The 8,735-nt window shown below is 35.3% G+C and overlaps 1 long non-coding RNA gene and 1 other non-coding gene across 2 annotated transcripts; both read left to right on the forward strand.

Moving 5' to 3' along the window:
- The first annotated feature begins 208 nt into the window (after positions 1 to 208).
- LOC127097481 (uncharacterized) lies at positions 209 to 1,300 on the forward strand. Its single transcript, XR_007793049.1, has 2 exons — positions 209 to 519; positions 1,090 to 1,300. It is a non-coding gene; the product is annotated as an uncharacterized LOC127097481 (long non-coding RNA).
- A 1,558-nt stretch (positions 1,301 to 2,858) lies between these two features.
- LOC127099599 (small nucleolar RNA R71) lies at positions 2,859 to 2,965 on the forward strand. The gene has a single exon (XR_007794083.1). It is a non-coding gene; the product is annotated as a small nucleolar RNA R71 (small nucleolar RNA).
- The last annotated feature ends 5,770 nt before the right edge of the window (positions 2,966 to 8,735 follow it).

Here is an 8,735-nt window from a genome sequence, read left to right on the forward strand (position 1 = left end):
TTGACCTATGAGGCTTCTTTTCCTGAACGGTGACAAATGTCCAGGGTTGGTGACACTTGTCACCGCCACCTAACCAATACCAAACACGGTTAAAAAAGAAAATAGAAAAATAAAACGTCATTTATTCAAAAGCTTTTCTCTCTCTTCGTACCAAACTCAAACGAAAGGGCTTTGTATAGAGCACCTCCTTTCACGAACCCTAAATTTCTTCTCTCTTCGAGAAGACGATCGGAGGCGGCGGCTCACGGTGGAGCCTCCGCTCTTCTCCGTCGCTTCACTCTCTCTCTTCCCTAACTCTTTTCATGAACCACTTCCCTCTTTCTCCTTCTCATAATTTCGAGCCACACGACATAAAATCATACGAAAACAAACTCAACCGAAAAATCTACAAAAAGGGAACTCATGGAGGAAGACAGAGGTGAATTATTTACCAAATCGGAAGTTCTGAAAATCTCCGGGTTCGGTGAGATCCTCCGGATGCAGGCAACGGTTCTCTTCGGCGAGCGACTCTTCAGTGAGGTGAACTACCTTCCTCTTGCTTTTCCGTAAGTTTTTAGTTTTTTTTAGAAATTTCTTGCTGTTGTGTTCTTTATGGTTTTTGAAAGAAAACTTTGTTTGTGTTTAGGTTGTTCTTGATTTTGGGTTTTGAAGAAAAAATAACTTTGTTGTGTTTATGTTGTTATTGATTTTGGGTTTTTGAAGAAAAAATAACTTTGTTGTGTTTATGTTGTTCTTGATTTTGGGTTTTTGAAGAAAAATAACTTTGTGTGTTTATGGCTGTGTTTGCTGTTATGTTTAGAGTTTCTTTTTGAAAAATCTCTTACTGTCATCTGTTGTTCTTAACCCCTCATCCAGGTTTTATGAAGAATTTTATCAGTTTTAAAAAACTCTTTTCTTTTTCAATTTGTCTCATCCCAGATTATGTGGGATTTGATTTGTTCTTATTTAAGCCATTGTTGCAATGCCTTTTCAGATGTTCCAATTAATCCTCTGGATAAATCTTTGAACTTAGTAATTTGATTAGTTGTTTTTTCAGTTTTTTAAGTGCTTTTAAAAAGTGCTTTTTAAATAAGCTATTTTTCTCTGCAGGTTACAGCTCTGAGGTGGCTTTGATGGAATGGGAAGAAGAAGTAGGCTGTAGGACAGTACACTTGGAGGCGCGCTAGTCTTGGCCATTAGAATTAGGGACCTTTTTGCAGCAAATTCTACTTAGTTAAAATGTAACTATTTAGTTTAGTTTTTTTTTTTAATTTCTAATTTAAGTATAATGACTTAACTTAAAAACAAATTTCTAATTTAAGTATAATGACTTAATTTAAAAACAAATTTCTAATTTAAGTATAATGACTTAATTAAAAAACAAATTTCTAATTTAAGTATAATGACTTAATTTAAAAACAAATTTCTAATTTAAGTATAATGACTTAATTTTAAAAACAAATTTCTATTTTAAATATAAAAATCTAAATATGGGATTTTTAATTTAAAAACAACACAATTCTATTTTATATACAAAAATCTAAATATGGGACTTTAAAAAACAACACAATTCTATTTTAAATACAAAAAATCTAAATATGAAGCTTTTAATTTAAAAACGACACATACATGTTTCTAAAAAAATGCAAATTTAATTTGGGAACCCATGAAGAACTTAGAACTTGGTATAAATATTTGGGATGTGTAAATGGACTAGTAAATAGTGATCATAGAAATAATAACGTGGCTATTAATACTTACTAATAGAAAAAATAGGTTTTGGATTAGTAATGTAAAAAGATTCAAACCACATTTTAGATTATGAACACACTTATGCAAATGGTCCTTTAAAATAAAAAGATCTCATGGGTAAACCACAAATGGCTGGACAAAATTGAGGTATGACAGTGACTTGTAAGTTTTATCCTTGGCTTCTCCTTCTTGGTCGGTTTGTTTTTCGGGTTCCACCGGTTCCTCTTCTTGATTGGTAGGTATATTTTCTTTAGAAGTTTTGGACTCGCTCATTGCTGGGTTATGAGGCCCTTCGTAAGCGGTCCCACTTTGTAATGAGATAGCGTTAGCTTGCCCTCGAGGGTTGAGTTGAGGTTGTCCATGGAATTGTCCTCCAGGTGTAGTTTGTAGGGATTTGTTTTGTGCTACCTGTGAGATCTGGGTTTCAAGCATCTTGTTGTGAGTGATTATCTGATCAACCTTGGTCCCTAATTGCGTTATCAGTTCATTTATGTGAATGTTCTGGTTTAGGAATTCCTTATTTTGCTGAGTCTGGCCTGATATAAAGCTCTTCATGATCTTCTCAAGGTTAGGCTTCTGGGGGCACAACTTGCATAGGTTGATTTGGTTTTTGGGCTTGATAACCTTGTGGTCTCTGAGGTGTATAATTTTGGATAGGGTTCTGGTTTTTATAGGAAAAATTCGGGTGATTCTTCCATCCAGGGTTGTAAGTGTTGGAAATTGGGTTACCTTGGGCGTAATTCACTTGGTAGGTGTTTAGGTCGTTCAAAAGGTTACATTCCTCCGATTCGTGTCGTTTAGATCCACAAAGTTCACACTCTGTGTGGACTACTACTGCGGTGTTAGTGTTTGTAGACATATGTTCGACCTTAAGGGCTAGAGCGTCCATTTTCACCTACATCATGTCCATAGAGCTTATCTCATGTATTCCACCTTGGGTCTCCTTTTTCTCTATTGATGCTCGTTCAGTTCCCGATTGGTAATGGTTTTGGGCCATATCCTCAATTATGTCACAAGCTTCAGGGTAAGGTTTGCTCATCAGCACGCCACCTGCGGCAGCGTCGATGCTCATCTTTGTGTTATAATGGAGTCCATTGTAGAAGGTATGAACGATCAACCATTGTTCTAGGCCATGGTGTGGACAGACTCTTAACAACTCTTTATATCTCTCCCAAGCTTCAAAAAGCGATTCTCATTGGTTTTGAGTAAATCTAGTTATTTGGTTTCGAAGAACAGTAGTCTTACTAGGGGGGAAATATCTAGCAAGGAATACTCTTCTAAGGTCTTCCTAGGTAGTTATTGAGTTAGCTGGAAGTGAATCCAACCATGAACGTGCTCTATCCCTGAGGGAGAAAGGGAATAATCTTAAACGGATCACATCAGATGAAGCACCGTTGGATTTAAAAGTGTCGGCCAGTTGGATAAAAACTTTTAAATGTTGATTTGGGTTCTCAGTAGCGAGACCCGCGAATTGGTTATGTTGCACTAATTGCAGTTAAGATGGTTTTAGTTCGAAATTGTTGGCTGGAATGAGGGGGTTTACTATACTCGAACTAGGTTCCTCGTTAGAGGGTTGGGCAAATTCCTTAAGAGGTCTCCGGTCGCGATTCTCGGCAATAGCTTTCTTAATTCGGATGAGTAAGAGACGTGTACGGGTGTAACGTTCGGGTTCCGCTAGACGGTGTAACAACAGGGTACGAAATTTGATGAAGTTGGTCCCCGGCAACGGCGCCAAAAACTTGATCGTTGTATTCGCAAGTGCACGAATCACATCAGAGTAATATACAAGAATATTGATCCCACAGAGACCAAATCGTCAATCTATCGATTACTATCGTTACGATGTTTATCTAAGGCTGTATAAAAGAGATATTGATGTTTCAAAATAATAGTAAATAACGAAATAATAAATGTGGTGCAGATAAAGACAGGTTTGAATGTATTTCACGTCAGTTAAACGATGTTTCGATTGTCTAAATATAACTACTTATGGGGCAATGTTTTCTACTCTTGAAAAGAATCCATTTAACAGGAATTGTCGCTTTCGCGTATTTAGAACCGAGTTTACCCTTAAATTAAGGCCTTTTATTGTCACTTATAAAAGGTGCGCAGAACGCTAAAGTAGTAAACTTATTTTTAAGAAATAAGACTCGTAAACTTAATTGAAAAGTGATTTTGATTTGGAAAGTTTACCCAAGGAGTTTCCTGATTTTAAATCTATCAACGCGTCTGAAAACAGTTTCAAAAATCATTTTTCCTTAAAGTGATAAAAACTCCTAATTAACTAAGCCAGGGTGCTTTCTCACTCCTTGAGTAGTTAAAACTAACCAAGTTTGTTTCAGAAAACTCAAATTAAAAATCAAAACAGCCTTTAAAGCATTTATACAAATTCAATATGTGAAACATCTCTTTAACCGCGACCCTTACATTCTAACCTTTGAAAGATTTAGCCAGACATGATAATACCAACAAACACAACGATATTGATCATGATGAAAAGTTGTTTTAGAATGTAAGGCGTAAAGAACAAGTAAAGTGTGTAAAGTAATTAAAACGAGCAATAAAAATAATGGCGAGAGATTTAAATAAAGTAAAGACAATGACAGGAATTAAATAAAGTAAAGCGTGGCGAGAAATTAAATAAAGTAAAGACAATGACAAGAATTAAATAAAGTAAAGCGTGGCGAGAAATTAAATAAAGTAAAGCATGACAAGCAAAATAAATAAAAGTGATTAAATAAGAACCTGCTCCAAACGGAGGCTTTAAATATGGTACAAGGAAAATAAACCTTCGACTCTGAAGATAAAGACGACAACAAAATCGAAGTGCTCCAACTCAATCTCACTAAGGTGCGATAACCCCTCGATGTGACGGATTACCGCTTTTACAAATGATAAATATAGTCTTAGTGTTGTAAACTAAGTTGGATGATTTGGAAATGAACTATAACGGCCTATTTATAGAGGAATTCAGCAGCTTGCAAAGACCATGGTGCCCTTCAACTTCTCCTTAGTGGGAACGTGAAATACAAAGGTGGCGCCCGCCACCCCTTCATGGCGCCCGCCATGTGTGGAAATGGGAAAGTTCATGGGATTTTGGCGGTTACCTCCTGGTTGAGGGTTGATGAGTCATGGCCTCTCTTATAGCGGCCACCATGCATAACGCCATGTGTACAATATTTGCCGAAAAACCCTAATTTTTGGTATTTTTGCTTCGTTTCTTCTAAAAGGGTCCCGAAAGAGCTAAATATCTGAAAACAACCTAAAAGAGAGCATAACACAAGCAAAATGATAATAAATACCTAATAAACATGTGAAATCCGAGTCAAAAACACGGTGTGATTCAGTGTGATCAGGAACTTAGAAGTCAACCCAAGAATACCTCCTTTCTTCACCAAATGAGCATCAACCTCATATTTCTTCAGATGAAGAGCTTCAGCTATGATATGAGATCTTGGAATCTCCTCCAATCCACTAAAAGGTACTTTGTCAAATACGGGTATTCCCAAGAGATGGGCATACTCCTCTGACGTAGGCACAAGATGATAATCAGGAAAAGTGAAGCATCAATAGAGAGGGTCATAAAACTGAACCAAGACACTCAGAAGTCCTTCAACTACATTAGTAGATAATACAGACAAAAGCTTCCCATGACGTTGCTTGAATTCCAAGGGATCTAATAAAAAAGATGATAACTTCCTTAGCTCTTTCAAACCAGGACATCAGAAACTGTATTTCTTAGTGTTCCTTCGTCCACAATCCATGGTCTAAAAATATTTGCAAATAAGATCCCAGTTCCTTGAAATTTATTTTCTGTGATGAATGTTATGATGCACATGTATGCATGGATGCAACAATCACAAACAAGGGATCACACACAAGGAAAACACAGACAAAGATCAAGGGATGGATCAAGTCATTGTCAAGATCAATCATCCATTTTGGTGGATTATGGTTTTCACCTTATCAACACCCAAGTTCCATTGATATTGACGAGACTTGATCGGATCAACCGAGATTCAAAGGGTTTGTTGTGAGTCACGAGCATAGAGTCAGGTTAAGAACCATCCCAAAGGAGTGTACTAAGGATAAAAACCTATAGATCATGTTCTACGAAAATTCCCAGAGTCTTAATCCCGTCTATCGGATATTACATGTTAGGATGACTGACTCATCAACCCATAATATTCTCAAGAGAAACACGTATGAGTGTAGTATTGCGTAACAAATGTTATCAGGTCTACACATGAACAGTCTCTGCACTACGTCCTAAATAGGCCAAGTTGGGTTAAATGTTCTACGGTCCTCAGCTTCTCGGACCCCAAATCAGAGAAAGTAATGCCTAACCATTAATGACTTGTTTGACATTAGTAACTCCAAAAGGGTCTTCATTGAGTAGATGGGTCTTAAGCCAACTTGTTAAGAACTACTCCACACAAGTTAAACATGACTATACCATCCTCTTATCTTACATGCACTCAAGTTTGGGTTAGAACTTATCTCACCACTCAGAGATCACCAATCACAATAGACATATTATATCACATAAAAAAATATATACAAACATCAAATATACAATTATATACACATAAAAAAGTAGGCTAAACCCACTGAGGACTACTCCCCAGCAGAGTCGCCACTTAATTTCTATAGCAATGAATTCATGACCATCAAGCTATGGATAAGCTTAACATCAATAAAACCAGAGTCGCCACCGCGCTTTTATTGTTTCCAAAGGAAAAGAGAAAAGTACGAACAAAACCCAAAGAAAAGAAGTTTTCAAATCAAAACTAATAAAATGTCAGAGATTACAAGTAAGGAGGTTGGTTACACAAAGGGAATGTGTTAACACCCAAAATGTCATAGGTACACCTAGGGAGCCCTTTTTTATGTATGCATATGTGTTTGGTATAAAAGATGATTGAGAAAAATAGAGTGTGGGGATGAGAAAAGAATTCATTGATTATGTTTTTGTATTTGACAAGACCTTCAAACTTGTGCCTACGTACCAACATAAAAATGAGGGGTCAAAACCTTGTTGTTCATGGTAACAATTTCAAAGTTGGTGAATTTCTTTTATTAAAAGTTTAAATGAAAAGGGCACAAAGGGCAAAATTTTTGGATGAAGTTGTTAGTTCTTTTTGTCTTTTGAAATTTTAAGTCAATATGATTAAGTTTATTTACAAATTTGATTTAAGAAAAAGTTTGAAAATCCATTGGCATAAGACCAAAGTTTCTATTTGAAATAAGGTCTAAGTTTGAAATCACAAGCAAAGAAAGTTTTTGAAAAGGGGGAGAGATTTTGAAATTTAAGAAGTGAGAGAAGATGAAGAGGATAACCTAAGCATAAAATTAAAAGTTAAGAGTTGAAAAGATCTGACCAATGAGATGCAATCCAACAGACAAGAATGTCATATAGAAAACTCATTTTCCCTTTGGACTTTGAATCAAGCAGTACTCAATAAGCAATTAGCAATATCCAAACATAAAGAAGATTAAGGCATCAAATAAAGATAGCCACATTCAAGCAAGCAAATTCCATAGCTAGCAGTCTTCTTTATATTCTCATGTACCATATGAAATATTCCTTGATCAACTCAGAAGAAACCATCAGACATAAGATCAAAATAACAATTAGCACCAAGACAAAGTATCTGACGAATTCAAATAAATCCCAAGACTTGCATCAGATGAAGGCTCAGTTCACAATAACTTGGTCTCAAAATATTGGCATTGGCCAAGTCCTTTTTGCACAGGGAATGTATGCTAATCCTAAGTCCAAAAGTTCAGATCAAGATCAACAGTCTGCCAAATGTTTTTTAGGGTCTTTGTTGTTTATTAAGTGTTTTAAAGTCCTAAGACCACAAACAAAATCAAAATGCACAAACAATATATACAATCATAAGATATGGCTCAAATGAGCAAAGTAAAAATGGCATAAACATAAACAAGTTAAAGGAAATGTAAATCACAATGAATGGTAAATGACTGGAATTTAAATTGCATAAAGTAAATGAATTGAAAGTAAATAAATATTAATAAGAGTTAGTCAAATGTTAGTCAAAGGTTAGTCAAGTGTTAATAATGTTTTTTTTAATTGATTAAGTCATTATTTGGAGAACACTCAACCATCCATTCACAAGCATGAATCCTTACCAAGACATCTTCCATGGGAAGGAAAAAAGGTCAAGTTTCCATGCAATACCATAAAAGATGGGAGACTTACAATCTCACTTACTAGAACAATATGCCTTTAGGGTCAAATTTAGCTCTATGTTAAGCAATCGTAATTGGACTTATGTAGAAGTCATAACTATCTGAGGTCGGGCAATAAAAATTTAGGTGTTAATGCATGTTAGAGATTTGGTATAATGAACCAAACTCCTAAAACATACCACACACTAAAAGAAAAGATCAAGAGGGATGGACCTATCTCAGTCATACTTGTATTGGTTCATTTGACACAAGGTCATTGATGAACCAATTAGCCTTAAGACATTAGAGATTTCCTTGGTCAATGAAAGGAATGGAAAAGAATAAGGATGAAGATGAAGGGGGTAGGGAATGATAGAAATACAAATTGGTCATGGGAGGAACTTTATCAAATTAAAACCATTCATTCATTTTGGGAGATGAAATGTACATTTCATCAATCCCCTAAATCCAATGGTTTTAATTCAACAAAAGTCAAATCAACCTTGACCAAGACCCAAACAAATACTCAAACATCACAAGATCATAAAAATGGCTCAACATAATTTTTACACAATTAATCAATTAAAAATGTATTAAAATACAATTTAATTTGGTCAAAACCTAAAACCTCTTCAAAACACCAAATAAGTGGCCAAGAGATTTATCCTAGGCCAGACAAGGTCAAAGGACCTTAGACAAAAAATTTCATGATTTTTGAAAAGTCAGAAGTATTTTAAAACAATTTAAAATATGCACAAAAACATTTAATTCATGAAAAATATCAAATTTAATCCAAAAAATAATTTTAA

Source organism: Lathyrus oleraceus, chromosome 6, assembly GCF_024323335.1.
Source record: "Lathyrus oleraceus cultivar Zhongwan6 chromosome 6, CAAS_Psat_ZW6_1.0, whole genome shotgun sequence".
NCBI lineage: Eukaryota > Viridiplantae > Streptophyta > Magnoliopsida > Fabales > Fabaceae > Lathyrus > Lathyrus oleraceus.